Source organism: Sphaeramia orbicularis, chromosome 7 (genome assembly GCF_902148855.1).
Source record: "Sphaeramia orbicularis chromosome 7, fSphaOr1.1, whole genome shotgun sequence".
Lineage (NCBI taxonomy): Eukaryota > Metazoa > Chordata > Actinopteri > Kurtiformes > Apogonidae > Sphaeramia > Sphaeramia orbicularis.
In genome coordinates this window covers 53,513,387-53,529,019 of record NC_043963.1, presented here as the reverse complement: position 1 = coordinate 53,529,019, position 15,633 = coordinate 53,513,387, and positions in this window count along the sequence as shown.

Here is a 15,633-nt window from a genome sequence, read left to right as displayed (position 1 = left end):
TAATTAGTTTTTCCAGAAGTTTGGCAGATGAGAGAAAGCATGTGCATGATAGAACATAAACCAAACACTGTGTAGAAAAAGGAGAAACAGGAGAAACAACTGCTATATTTTTAGCCTCCTAAAACAAGTGCATGTACTATTTATCTTCCTGTTGACTGTTATTCATTTGGAATGATAGGATTGGTGTTGTTTGGTCTCGATATGTGAGGCTGCACGGCGACCCCGACCTGTAGCCAGCACCATCAGGTCATCCTTCAGAGCAAGTTTTAGTTCAGTTCAAAAGATGTTCCTCAAGTCTAAATCTGTTCATTTGTCATTTTTATCATACATTAAGGCCCTCAAATTATACAAAACATCTATCATTGATGAAGAACAGTGAGTACATTTTTATTCTTCTCATCCAGAAAGTAAGCCATTAAAGTAAAGTAAAACTACTGGATTATTCTCACTTCATTTGTGATTCTAGTTTTAGTCATATGTTCAGTCATGTGGAGAACCAGAGCCTTTCTGTTCCTTTTTCACACAAGCATACAAATAGCTGAATTGAAAGACAAAATATAAAGTCAGCACACAGAACACACTTGACTAAGCAGTTTAAACTTTAACTTTTGGCATTTGGTCAAAACAGGCATGAAGAGACATAAGCAGATTGGACAGACTGCTTTACAGTCATTTAAATTTTATTTTATATTGTCATGTGGGAGAGAAGGAATGGACTCACATGCTCGGTGCTGAAGGAAGAAACAGTGTTTATTTGACAGAAAATACATAAAGATGAAACAAAACCTGGGGGTGGAGACAGCAGAGCCTGCAGGGTGAAGAGGATCAGGGTGGTGGTGAGAGTCCAGGGTGTGTCTATGAGGTGGAATGAGAGGTAGATTAAAGTCTGGGACAGTCTATGGAGGTCAGAGGTGTAATGATCTGGCACTGCACAGCCACAGAAGTTCAAGGTTCAAGGTGTCTTTAATATAAAGGGCAGTTTGTTTTACAGCCAGCAGAACAATCAGCAAGCAGACAACAGACAAAAGCACATACAATAAATACAACAATACAGGTATAGATAATTAACAAGTGTCATTAACCAGCCAGATGGCAGATGGAATAAATGATTTTTTGAACCTGTTGGTTCTGCGCAGTGGTTGGCTGTATCTATGACCTGATGGAAGCAATCTGAATTCATCAGATAACAGATGACTCCAGTCAGTCATAATGCTTCTAGTCTTTTTCAGGGACCTGCTGTTGTACAGGGCAAGAAGATCACTGAGGGGAGTGCCAGCAATTTTAGTGCAAATTCTCACAATTCCCTAAAGATGATTTCTCTATTGAGCAGAAAGTGACCTGAGCCAACAGATAAAAGAAAAGGTTAAATGGATTCAGTAAAACAGGAGTAAAGCATTCTCATAAAAGTTGTGTTGACGTTAAAACTGCGAAGTTCGTGTAAAAAGTGCATCCACTGGTGTGTTTTTTTTTTTTTTTACACACAGCATCTATAGGAGGCCCAAAACACAGTTTGTCATCCAACACAGTTCCAAGATATTTGTACTGCTGTACTTTCTTAACAGTACAGCTGTCCATCACCACAGGAGAGAAGGAAGGAGGAGTTTTCCTGTAGTTGATACATGTTTCCTTTGTTTTATCCACGTTAATGGATAAAAATGATGAGCCACACCAGTCCAAAAATTCATTTACCACTGGGCCCTGAGGTCATATATATATATATTTATCCCACACACACACACTGGTGTGTAAGTCTGTGTGTTTTGGAGTGTGTGTGTGAGTGTGTTTGTGCAGAAGTGTGTGTGTCTAAGTTCAGGTGGCTTTCGCTGATTGGCAGATCCGGAACACACACATGTCCTGCTGATTGGTGGAGAGAGACGGAGCCAACCTTTAAAAGAAACAGGATTAACACCTCCCAGCCTGGCTCCTGTCCAATACCACACTAGTTTGGCAGTTTTGATGTGTGATCCATTTATGGGAGAATTTCTGATTGTCTGCATTTGTAACTAGTCTGTATATACTTTTGGACAAACCACACTTTCAGTCACTGGAACTGAATATTGGAACAGTTTACCACTCAACATAAGAGACTCACAATCATATGCCTCCTTCAAATCACAACTTAAACATTGGATGAAGGAAATCCAAGCCTGTGACCATCAGTAGATTGTCCTCACTGTGTTGTTCTGTGTTTTTATGATGTTTTGCCTTTTTGTCAGCTGTCTTTCCTGTCACCTGCCCAGGGACTACAGATGGAAATTAGCACTGCTGCTACAATCAGGCATATTTACAGCTGCAGTTGTTGTAGATGTTCAGTAATGTGCACTGTCCTTAATAAATAAATAGAATAAATAAATAGCAGCACTGGGTAAGGGTGAGAAGCCTATGTTTGTTCTGTCACATTTTCTCCTGTTCATGCTTTCGGTGTCCAGGTTAGACCTGTGTATTTTAGTTTCTTTATTTTGTTAGGGAAGTTTTGGGTGGTTGAGTTTGTTCTGTTTATTATTTTGGCATGTGAAGGAACTGGCCGGCCCGGTGAGTCGCAGAACCCAGTTGTTCTTGGAATAATAACTTGGATCCATACTATCATCTATGACTGAGTATGGAGTTAGAGGAAGAGTAGAGCGACTATGTCCGACCGCTACGCTCCACGACCAACATTCACGGAGCGCGTGCACCCCCCAGCCCTGCTTCACTACCACCAACAATCACGGAGCAACACCCCCAACCCCAATGTGTTGAAGCCTCCAGCCATAAAACAGAATAAAGATGACAAAGTCCGTTCTGATCCATTGTAAAAACATGACAATATTTGTGTCCTGTTCGTTATTTCAGAGCAGATTCAGCTACTTCCTGTTGAAATGCCAGATTTATTTCCTGTCTGATATCAATATTGATCCCAGTATTGATGTGTTGCATGACTGCAGTACTTAAATAATCAGGTTACAACTCAAAATTGTACTTTGGTATCACTGAATTAATCTGAATCAATCAATTAATATGGAATCGAATCGATATTGAATCGAATCAAATCAAATCGTGATTAATCGATTCAGAACCTTATGAATTGAAATTGAATCGATTATGGAAATTGGCCATGATACCCAGCCCTTTTGATAAATGGATGTGTAGTGAAGCACAAACACATTCCATGTCCTCACTTGGCCTTTCCCAGAGTTCAGACAGGAATGCTGATGACATTTTTCTAGAGATGGTTCCTTTAAGAATGTGAAGAATGGTCTGACAAAATGTTATCCTGCACATATTGTAGATGGTTTGTACTGTCATCAAACACAAATGTGATACTGTTTAACATGTAGCTGAACATATTTAATGGCATTTAAAGGTTTTAAATGGAAAATATTTGAGAGTCTGTTGTGTATTGGGAGCTGATAGTCATCTGGTGATATTTAACTCCATTTTTGGGATAACAAGTCACAAACAGTTGCAACACTTTAATTTCTGTGTAGTTGACTTGAGTTGCTTTTTCTGTGAAAATACTTAGATTCACTAAGGAGTACGTCTATGTTCACAAACACATCAATGTAAACACTGCATCCCGATTTCAGTATCTTGAATTAGACCTTTTCCTGGTTTTGAGAAACCAGATATTTTAGCTGCCCTAGTCTAATAGGAACTGGGATACTGTTACATGTATACATTATCTGGTTTCTGATGGTTGTGGATTACAGCTTAGGTGTTAAATGATGTAACAAACACTAGCATGGTAGTGACAATGAAAGCATCTCTCTACTGGAGCGACAGAAACATGGAGTTTCAGTGATGAAAGAAATTAAATACATTTGTCAGACCGCATGGAAAAGCACTGGAAACCTGGACATTTCAGGTAGGGAACAATCAGACAATGAAATAAGCCAGTTGACAGCAGAAAAAAACCCCAAAAAACTACAGAAACATTACTGTGTGGATTAATATTAAACCCATGGACTGAACTCCATTGTTACAGCCTCCTGCCATCAGTCACACTTTCAGATCCTCCTTCTTGTATTGTATAGTAACAGGGACAAAACAACAGCTAGAGGACGTGTTTTACCTGTTGAACTTGTCTCCTGCTAACAGTAGGTGACGGTGTTGCCCACTGTGGTTTATAGCAGACTTAGTGCTATGAGATGACAGCATTGCTAAGTCTGCAAATAAATCATAGTGGCCTTGTTTACTATTGTCACAATAAGTTTAAAGACATACATCTACTGACATAACAGCTACAATATAATGTCATTTAATCTGCAACTGCACAAACAGCAGCAGTAATGAGCAACTGAAATACTAGTATTGACATGATAACATGATAAAATGTGCATGGTATCAGTTAAAAAAAACATATCTACACATCTATAACTCCTTGTTCTATCATATGGTCTTAGACCAACAATTTCTGTTTTATCAGCATACTTTCCATTAAAAACATCAGATAAATCAATTCTACATTTGTATAAAGAGCTAAAAAAAAAACAACAAAACATGGGTTTTCAGTTGATCAACTAAGATAAGCTCACCTTATCTCATGATTCTACTCTTCACTTCTGGGTTACAAAGGTCAAAGCTCAATCACATTTGAATCTTCAGGATTAATCATTGAACACAACATTGTCACGACCAATCGGCCCCTAGCTCTTCTCCAGTTCCACACTCTGATCCAGGTCTGGGCACTTGTTTCCAAAACATAACATAATGACAGTCAAAATACCAAGTTCAAGGTTTTAAAAGGGCAGTTCATGACTTAACCTGTTTGGTCAGGCAGTTTTGAAGAGCACTGTAGGACTTCAGTGTCCTGCTGGAGAATTCTGTTGGATAGAAAGGTAAAAAGGGAATTTAAAATAGAATTATTAAAACATTAAACATTATTATTACATAATAGTGTAGGTGGGCCTTAAGGCAGTAAAGGAATACAAACTGCCCTAAACTTTCAGACCCTCATTTAGACGAAGAACAAATACTTTCTGAATATCTGAAATGTGACATCTTCTTTATAAAGATTCTACTGTAGGTGTCCATAATAAAGAGAGTAATGCAATTGATGAAATGACAGTTGGAAAGAAGAAATGCTATAGTTTATATCTGAAATGGAGAAGTGAATTAGGAAAATTAGCAATAAATAATTTGATGCTGAAATGGTCATTTATTTAATTAATTAATGATATATTTTGCTGAAAAAGTCATTTTTTACTTCAGTTTTCATTGTTTTGATATAACAACTATTGAATTTACTCTGAGCTTTTATGAACATCTACTGTACATCAGAGCTCACCAGTCCTGGTCCTCCAGAGCTGCTATCCTGCATGATTTAGATGTATCCCTCTTCCAAAACACCTGATTCAAATCATGAGCCTTTCATCAAGCTCTGCAAAAGACTGATAACAACCGTCAGGTGTGTTGGAAGAGGGAAACATCTAAAACATGCAGGATAGTAGAAATGCCTTTATCTTACACTGTGACATCAGCAGTACCAGGCACATACAACCTATGACACAAAGACTTCATGGCTTTATTACCCCGCCCCCTGAAGGACAGGCAGGGGGTATTGTTTTTGGTTAGGTTTGTTTGTTTAGTTGTTAATACTCTAATAGCAAAACTATTGGCTAAATTCATACCAAATTGGGTTTATAGATTGCTAGTGACCCAGAATAGATGAGATTACATTTTGGCAAAAGTAGGTCAAAGTTCAATTTTTTTTATGAATTTTTAAAATCTTTTTTTTCTCCCATTTTCTTACATTGAGTAAAAATTCAAATGTCCATAAAAACATCAACTTTGTTTCAATTTACTTCAAATGTGGCACATATATAGAGGCAGTTGATATGCTGACATCAGCACATGCATAAACATGATGGCATCAGGTGGACTGATGCCTAATAAGCTACAATACATGTGAGGGGCGGTTTTAGTGCCTGGCATCACTTGTTTTACTTTATTGTAATTAAACCAGGTAAGTTAGTTGAGAACTGATTCCCATTTTAAATAAGACCTGGACATATAGAGACGAACAACCAGTCACTCTCACCTATTCACACCTATGGGTAATTAGATTAACCAGTGAACCTACTAGTGCAGGGGTCAGCAACCCTGGTCCTAGAGAGCCACTATCTTGTATGTTTTAGATGTATCCCTCTTTCAACACACCTGATTCAAATGATAAGCCTATCATCAAGCTCTGCAGAAGCCTGAGAATGACCATCAGGTGTCCTGGAAGAGGGAAACCTCTAAAACATGCAGGATAGTGGCTCTCTAGGACCAGGGTTGCTGACCCCTGTACTAGTGCATGTCTTTAGATGGTGGGAGGAAGCCGGAGTACCCTGAGAGAACCTATGCAAACATGGTGAGAACATGCAAACTCCACACAGAAAGGTCCCTGGTGTTGGAATCGAACCCAGGACCTTCTGCTGCGAGGTAACAGTGGTGTCCACAGCACCACTGTGCTGCTCACAGTGGAGGAGCTGCTGTGTCAGCTTTGTGCTGTGGACAAGGCAGGTGTTCCTCAAAGCAGGAACAGATCTTGGTCCTGTGCCCATTTCCTGTGGTCCAGACATAAACCACAAGGCCAAAGGCAGACGGAAGCACAGATGCTGCCTAGAGGTGAACAACAGAACTGACCCACTGTGGAAGTGGGACGTCTGTGATGTGAACGTCTGTGTTGTTGTGGACAGGAACTGTTTTAGAATGCATATGTGATCTGTCTGGATGACATTTTATGACACCTGATTGTTTTTGTATATAGTTGTAATAGTTGTATATAGTTTTCTGGGTTTTAAAAATGGTTCATTGAACATGTTTGTTTCATCATATTGTGACACCAGATTGTTTTTGAAATATTTCTAAATTTTTTTCTGAAAAACACCTGAGGTATTGCCTGCATATTCATTTAAATATTATTATAACTTTGTTATTTGCTAAACTTTTCATAAATGTTATCAAGTTTTCTATTTATATATTCATTCTAAGTTATGAAAATGGTTCATTCGACATGCTTTTGATGAAAAACACTAAAAAAGGTGATTTTTCCGACTCAGATTTCATGTTATTTGTTTGATTTTAGGTTTAGTGAGTTAATACAGCATATCTAATGAAAAAAATAATGGTACAGTCATACAGGAGAGGTTGTGCTGAAAAAAAAAAGCTACCAAATAGGGCAAGATAAATGTTGAGGTCATAGTATTCTCTCCTTCTTCTGACATGTTCCAATAAGAAAGACAGGTATTTTCTTCTTTGTTTCACTTTTATTGAAACATATAAAGGAGGACATTTCTTATATTCTGGCGGGAGGCAGTGTAAGGAAGTGAGGTCATCAGCCGGAAGTACAGAACACTGACCTTCAATTTAAAAGTGTACAAAATATAAAGTGCATGTACAAGAAAAAATAGGTAACAGAAGAAAAAACAAGTCAAATTTTGCATAAATAACATTTGTGCATGAGAACATAAATCTAACAGGCTAAGCCCACAAGCCCAGACCCCCCCCTCCACTAAATAAACCCTCCATGCGTCCTGGATCCTTCCCAGGGTCTCCTACTGGTTGGACCTGCCTCAAACACTGGACCAGGTTCTGATCAGATGAACCTTCTGAAGGATTTCCTGTGGATGTGGAGGAGCAGCCACTCTGTTCGGACCTCCTCTCAGATGGATGAACCCCATCTCTGAGACAGAGTCCATCCACCTGCACAAGAAACTCATTCCACCACTTGTATTCACCATCTTATTCTTTCGGTCACTATGTTTTGGCAATGTTTTTCTCAAAAAGAATTACAGCTTTCTGATTTTGAGGCACTAAAAAAGGAAAAAACAAACAAAGCCCTCACATATTTTGAAATAAATGTTGCTTGTCTGGTCCACTTGGTCTGTGTTGTTTGTGTGACCAACTTTGGTGGGTCGGTAACGTTTCTGCAACTGGATGGTCATTGAAGCGGTCCAGGTGGGAGGAGTTCAGCTGGGTTCCTCTGTTCCATATCCTGACAGTTAATAATGTGTCTGAGTGGTGCATGGATACACCTCCATCTGAGGCCCAATCTAAACAGTGGTCAAACTCAACCAGGGCCGGACCGAGACTCATTTTCAGCCCTGGAGTTTCATACCTCAGACCGGCCCACTTTAGATCACGACCAATTATTATTAAAATCATGGAATTGTAACCTTACATGTTACGTCTACACACTGTTCTGCAAAGCCTTGTAATTCAATGTATTTTCTAAAATATTTCCAATTCAGCACAAGTAAAGGTTGCTTCACAATGTGTATTTATTTCAACAGTGAGTGCACATCGACATCTCCAACATTATTATTCCTCACAACACAACAATAACAGAATCTATATTTTTGTTCTTATAAGTGTTAACATTTTTCAAACCTTTAAAATGTTTGAAATGAAATAAAAGAAAAATATTACATAAAAAAAAAAAATAAAAAAAAAAAAATAAAGCTTGCTGCACTTTCTAATAACTCTCATTTTTGTATCCTCTGCAACAAAAGATTTCCATCACAACTTACTTGCAGTTTGTTCCATCTTTGCTATTGAAAACTTTTGGTATAGTGATATTAGGGCTTTGATGAGGATGATAAGAAAAAAATGTTTGTGTATCCTGTGACTGAGGGCGAGCAAAGTAATCAAAGCTAACAGCAGACTCCTCTTCATCTGTGTCATTTGTGCCTAGTGGTTCAGGGTTGTGCTGCTGAGCTGCTCCTCTGTCATCAGTAGACTCTGCTCTCCCTTTCACACTTCCTCCAGTTTCCCTAGACTCGCCTGCACCTGGATCACAATAAAAAATAATATCTACAGACATTTCGACTTACTGAACCAATTAAGATATTTACACTGGCAAAATATGCAGGTTTATTTAATATTACTTTATGCTATTGCCTTTCAGTTGTGGGCTTTGTGTATTTACTGTCTCACTTTTAATGATAAAAATAAAATGGGTCAGTACTATCGTTTGGGTCTAGACAGTGGTTTTACTGGAACTACTGCTTGTTGACACAGTCTGTTCCAACAGCTCACCTTTTCCTTCCATCCTGACAGGAACAATCCCCTCATCACTACTGGCTCCTGGCTCTGCTTCTGACACTAAAGCACATTTTAAAAATGCTCAGAATTCTCAGCACAAATCTTCTATTTTCAAAGCCTTGGTGTCAGTTTCGTTCATGTAGTGCTGAATCATCGAGCATCTCAGAGCACCTTTCATACTGAACAGGCCTACACCATACTCTTCATTGTAGCCTACTTATTCTAATCCTCTTCCCTCTCTGAGCAGTCCTACCTGCCCACTCTGGACTGGTGGGCTCATGGCTGGTGTCTGCTGCTGGATCTGCTTTCTGACTCTGAGGAGCTACAAGACAAAGTTTCCCAGTTCTGTGGCGTCACATCATACTATTACAGGGTGGGGAAGCAAAATTTATAATGAACATTTAGTAGTTTTTTCTCAGCAGACACTACGTCAATTGTTTTGAAACCAAACATATATTGATGTCATAATCATACCTAACACTATTATCCATACGTTTTCAGAAACTTTTGCCCATATGAGTAATCAGGAAAGCAAACGTCAAAGACTGTGTGATTTGCTGAATGCACTCGTCACACCAAAGGAGATTTCAGAAATAGTTGGAGTGTCCATAAAGACTGTTTATAATGGAAAGAAGAGAATGACTATGAGCAAAACTATTACCAGAAAGTCTGGAAGATACTATTAAAGAAGAATGGGAGAAGTTGTCACCCCAATATTTGAGGAACACTTGCGCAAGTTTCAGGAAGCATGTGAAGGCAGTTATTGAGAAAGAAGGAGGACACATAGAATAAAAACATTTTCTATTATGGACATTTTCTTGTGGCAAATAAGTTCTCATGACTTTCAATAAACTAATTGGTCATACACTGTCTTTCAATCCCTGCCTCAAAATATTGTACATTTTGCTTCCCCACCCTGTATTTAAATTGCATAACGTTATGTTACACGCCACAATGCCACACAATTCATTGACTTGGTAATTAACTAACTTGAAAGGTGGTTTATCCGGTTCATCATCCTCATTAGTTGTTTCAACCGGGAGGTCGTTTTTGTGAAAAAGTTGCAGATTTTGGCACATTTGGCTGCGTTTGCTTCCAGAGCTTTCCTCTTTTTCATTCTTGCCTTCTCCGCACCACCCTTGCTCTTTCTATTATCCATGTTTCAAACAGCAAACACAGCTGACCATCCACAGCCTACAGAGCACAGATGGTATATGCTCCACAGCTACAGTATAGAGCTACTAACCGTATGCAAGGACAGATTACATCAGGTCACGGTGCATCTGCTTGCTAGTAGAGGGGGTGGGGCCCAGGAACAGCGGTTGCAGATTACGTGATCAACCCAGTGCTATGACTGAACCCCCGCCCCCCCCAAAAAATAATAAAATAAATTAAATATATATACACATTTAAAGTGAACTCCGGCCTTCGCGGCCTAAATATTATACCGGCCCACCGGGAATTGTCCCGGTCCTCCCAATTAGCCAGTCTGGGCCTGCTGTTTTGTGTATAACACAGCATGTGGGCATATTTGGGTGTTTTTTTATGCTTTTTTCTGATGCTGTTTTCACTCCACTTCCTAGGTCTTCATCCATCTCACAGATACATAATGTCCAAGAGCATCCCTGGAAAGCAACGACTGCCCTCAAAGTAAATGTGTTTCCTTAGAGCACCAGAGTGGAGGGAAATTCACTCAAAGGGAATTCTCTCTGCAGCTCAAAACCATCATCAGAACAGACTGTTGAGTCAGTTTTCTGTGATCAGGTCTGTACACATGCATTTGTGTTTGACTCCAGTAGTGACAGAAGAACTGCAGTCCAGTGTCTTTAATGCTCCCACTATGAGCTGACCTGGATTTGAACTACAGCAAAGACAAAATGAGATCTTTGTCACCTAATTCCTAATCCTTTCTCTCTTGTTTTGCTTTGTCTAGTGTGGCCAAATTAGGTCGATGGCTTGGTTCGGATCTCCAAAGTCCATCAGCTTCTTTGCCTGTGATGCCTGCTGTCCATGGGCTTCCATCTGCCTTCACATAGTTTTCTGGCGATCTGCACAAGCATATTTCCAGACATGAAACACTTTGAACAGCCAGTGTGCAGGAGTCACCAGCGTTGTTGATGCAACATTTGAACACCATTGGGCTGTTAATTGCTGGTTCTATCTCACATGTTCTGTCCACATGACCATGGCGCTCTTTACAGTAGCTCCTGACTTCAGTGGAATTGTGATTGATGGATAGACCTGGGCTCTTTTAGAAATAAATGTACAAGGACTTTGGACTGCTTTCCAAATCTGCTCATTGACATGAGTCTAGGTGCCAGGCTTCAAATGGGATATTCTTTTTTTTTTTAGTTTTAGAAAATGTGTCATACTCAGCCTTTTCTGGAGTAAATTCTCTCCATTTGTGAAAAGGGTTACTTTAATACATGAGCAATATTTTGTGAGCAATTTTTGAGTCAATATTCTGCTTAGTTTTAAAACATTTCATTTCCATTGGCCAGAAATCAGATTGTGCAGAGGGTTGTAAACCCTCTGCTGAGAAGCTAAAACTTGTAAAAAAAAAAAAAAAAAAAAAAAAAAAAAGTGCAATATTAGATGTGAAATTCCTGCAGCACTAACTTTTTTTCCACAGGTGTACTTCATGTTCAAACCTGTCCACCCCCCACTAGTGGGACAATTGTGAAGTCTCATGATGCTCCATTTACATAAATCAGGAACAAAACTACTGAACAAAACACTTACTTTGCATTGCTTTTTTACTGAAATTTCAAACATTGTTGACAGGACAACTTTACCAGGTAAACAAGGAAGAGGCATCAACAGGTTATGATCAGGTAAGATCATCGTGACGGCTGTGATGAACAGAGTAAGAACAATGTGCACAATGTGCAATCCAGTGCAAATGTAGCTCCTGTAAAAATACATTAAAGTCCATTTCAGGTGAACTTGTAGCGGGGGGGTGGGGGGGGGGTGTTTAACGTCATCGGCTGAAAATAATGTAATATCTATAAAACCATAACAGCACAAACAAAACTTTAAACAGCACTAACTAGCACAAACAAAGCACAAACAAACACAACCATCTCCACTCAATTTAGAGGAAGTGGGGGGCTGTGTGACGTCATCGGCCGAAAATAAATCTTGTAATATCTATAAAACCATAACAGCACAAACGACAGTTTTAATTGCACAAACCAGCACTAACGTAGCACAAACAAACGCCACCATTTCGGTTAAATTTGGAGTAAGTTGGGGGCTGAGTGACCTCTGAATGACCTATAAAAGAACTGTTAATAACTCAATTACCATAATAGCACAAACGACAATTTTAACGGCACTAACCAGCACAACCGACGCACAAACGCAACCATTTCCGCTCGATTTAGAGGAAGTGGGGGGCTGCGTGACATCATCTGCCAAAAATAAATCTTGTAATATCTATAAAACCATAATAGCACAAACGACAGTTTTAATTGCACAAACCAGCACCAACGAAGCACAAACAAACGCCACCATTTCAGTGAATTTTGGAGCAAGTGGGGGGCTGGCTGACCTCAGAATGACCTTTCAAAGAATTGTTAATAACTCAATAACTACAATAGCACAAACGACCATTTTAACTGCACAAACCAGCACTAACAAAACACAAAAATATGAGAATATTTATCCAGAGATTTTCGTTGGGTGGGGGGCCAACTTCACGCAGGTCATTTCAGAATTATACAAAAAAGGAGAACAAGAAATGGGTTAACAACTTAAAGCAGTTCTGCAGCAATGGAGGTTGATCAAGCCTCGAAAGTTGGTGCTACCAATTCCTACAGGTGGTCCAACATTTGTGAATTCCTTCCAACCCCTTGTGTCTGCATAAAAGTAATGTTGGTACCATACCATTGTGAGCATTATTTGAACAGTATTGTACTGCAAAAAGTAGTGTGTTACTATAAAAATGGAAAAGAGAAAAAGACAATTAACGATAGAAGAGAGACAGAGCATCATAACACTTCACCTCCAGAGAAATGTCCAAGAAAGTCCAGGTGTCAGTAAGTCCAGTTTCCTTCACCACCCAAAGGCACTCAGAAACTGGACTGGGAAATGCTGACAGGAAGAGGTCTGGCAGAGCCAAAGCCACAACAGAATCAGAAGACAAGTTTCTGACAGTCAACAGCTGGAGCGAGAGGAGACTGACAGGACAACAGCTGAAAGCACAGTGAAGATAGTGGTCGTAGTAAGCAAGTGTCAGTTTACATTGTGAACAGAAGACTGAACAGTTGCAGGTTTGATCAGTCCATAACACCTTCGTCCAGTCTTCAGTAGTCCACTGGCAGTGTTTCATGGCCCAGCCAAACCTCTTTTTCTTATTGTGAAGTCTCAGCAATGGCTTTCTTTCTGCAACTCGACTCAGCATTGGGAGTAAGTCACTCCCCTGTTATGGCCATAAAAAAGATGATCCTTAATTTACATTAAACTCAAGAGTAAATCACATATAGCATAAAAATATCTTGCATGATGCCTTTTTTTTATTTATTTATTTTTTTTATTTGGTCAGTGGTCATGAGTCGGACACCTTGAAATTGTGAAGAAATTGTAATGGAAATTTTCATTTGATTTCCACCAGGCAGTTAGAGTGGGTCTGCTAGTGTTGGGACATATGTGTTTTTATGAATTTATTCAGAAATAGAAAGTATTTAATATTCATGTTTTGACGTAAAGAATTTGGGTGTAGACATGTTGGGTTATATTATCTGTGCAATGTTGGATACATAGTAATCAATGTAAAAAGAATTAATAGAAGAAATTTATGCTATTAATTCTGACCTTTTTAAAAGATACTAATATAACAAAGATTCTGAATGAAATTAATGATTTAATGCATATAGCAATTAAGACCACAAATGTTATTAATACAAAAAATAAAAAAATACACTAATGAACCCTGTTAGTCAAGGGTTATCTGTAATGATAGGGGTTATGAACATTAACCTGATCCAGTGTGTTTGTAACTGGTCCCTAAAACAGGACAGAGGTGCTGAAAATTCAAACCAGATGTAGACTAATGTCATGAAGCAAGTTTGGAAGCACTTTGGGTCTATTTGAAAAATAAATACTGACTGAGTTAAAAGAGAAACTATTTTTCAGATTGAACACATTTTTACATTATTTTCATATTATCTTTATACAAAAATCTGCATGTAACACAGTCAAAAGGACATGAAAATTGCGTGCTACTATTTTTAAAAAATATCTCTTTATTCTCTCACAGGTTTATTTTGGGAATTGAACTAATTATCCGAGGCAGAGTGTTTAAAAAAAAATGACTTCTGTTGCAAAATCATTTGCGATTTATATGTGTTTAACTGGGCAGGTTCTGCATGCAATGCGAGTGGACACGATAGGTTCCACACAAAACCTGGAATGAGACTGAGATTCATGAAAAACCTGCATGTCTGGATTTTAAAAACCACTAGGATCGACACATTTTAACACAGTGTCTTTATTTTTAGCTGCATATAAGACCATTTACAGACATGTTTTCCAAACTAAATGCACTGACACCTACATAGTTTTTCATGTCCCAATTTGGGTCCTGTTTTTGGCCCCAATATTTGATTAAAAATCTATTACTACTGGGATGGCTCAGAGCAAGAGTATAAGTTTTTGCATTTATCTGAGGTCGTCGTTAGGTCCACCCTGTGGGGAAATATGTCCAAATGTCTCTTTTATTATTGGGTCTAAAAATCTGGCAAAGTGCCAGGTACCAAAATGCACCGAGTTTCATAGAAGCACCCATATGTGCATGAAGAAGACTGTACAGACTCTGTGTGGCCACAAGGCTGTGCTCTCGCTGCAATTGTTAGAATTGTCTTTTATGCCACAGATGTGTTTATCTTTTGCAGGTGTGATTTTATGTTGTAAATGTGTTGTTTATAACTCAGAGGGTTTATGGATGTCCTTGTTTTCATGTCATAGATGTTCTTTCACATCATGTTTGTTGACTATGTGATGGAAGGTGTATTACTGCACAAACAGAAAATATCTGCTTTTTAAAACTGCCAACAGATTCACATCTAATTCTTTGTGTGAGTAATGTATTTCTCATTTACATTGACAGTGAGAAGGCAAACACACAGGCAGGATTATTATAACCAAAACCAATTCCACACATCACAAACCTGATAGTACCTGAATGGGTACTTCTATGAAACTGGGTACATTTTGGTACCTGGCACTTTGCCAGATTTTTAGACCCAATAATAAAAGAGAAATTTAGAGATATTTCCCCCCAGTATGTACCTAATGATGACCTCAGAGAAATGCACAAAAATATATACTCTTGCTCTGAGCCATCCCAAAATGAATGAATTTCTAATAAAATATTGGGTCCAAAAATAAGACCCAACTGAGACAGGAAAAGGTGCCAATGCATTTAGTTTGGAAAACGTGTGTAAATGGTCTTATATGGCGCTATAATAAAGACACTGTGTTAAATGTGTTGATCCTAGTGGTTTTTCTACTGTAATCCACACATGCAGGTTTTTCATCAATCTCAGTTTCATTCCAGGTTTTGTGTGTAATCCATCGTGTCCACTCGAGTTACATGCAGAACCTGCTCAGTTAAACACATAT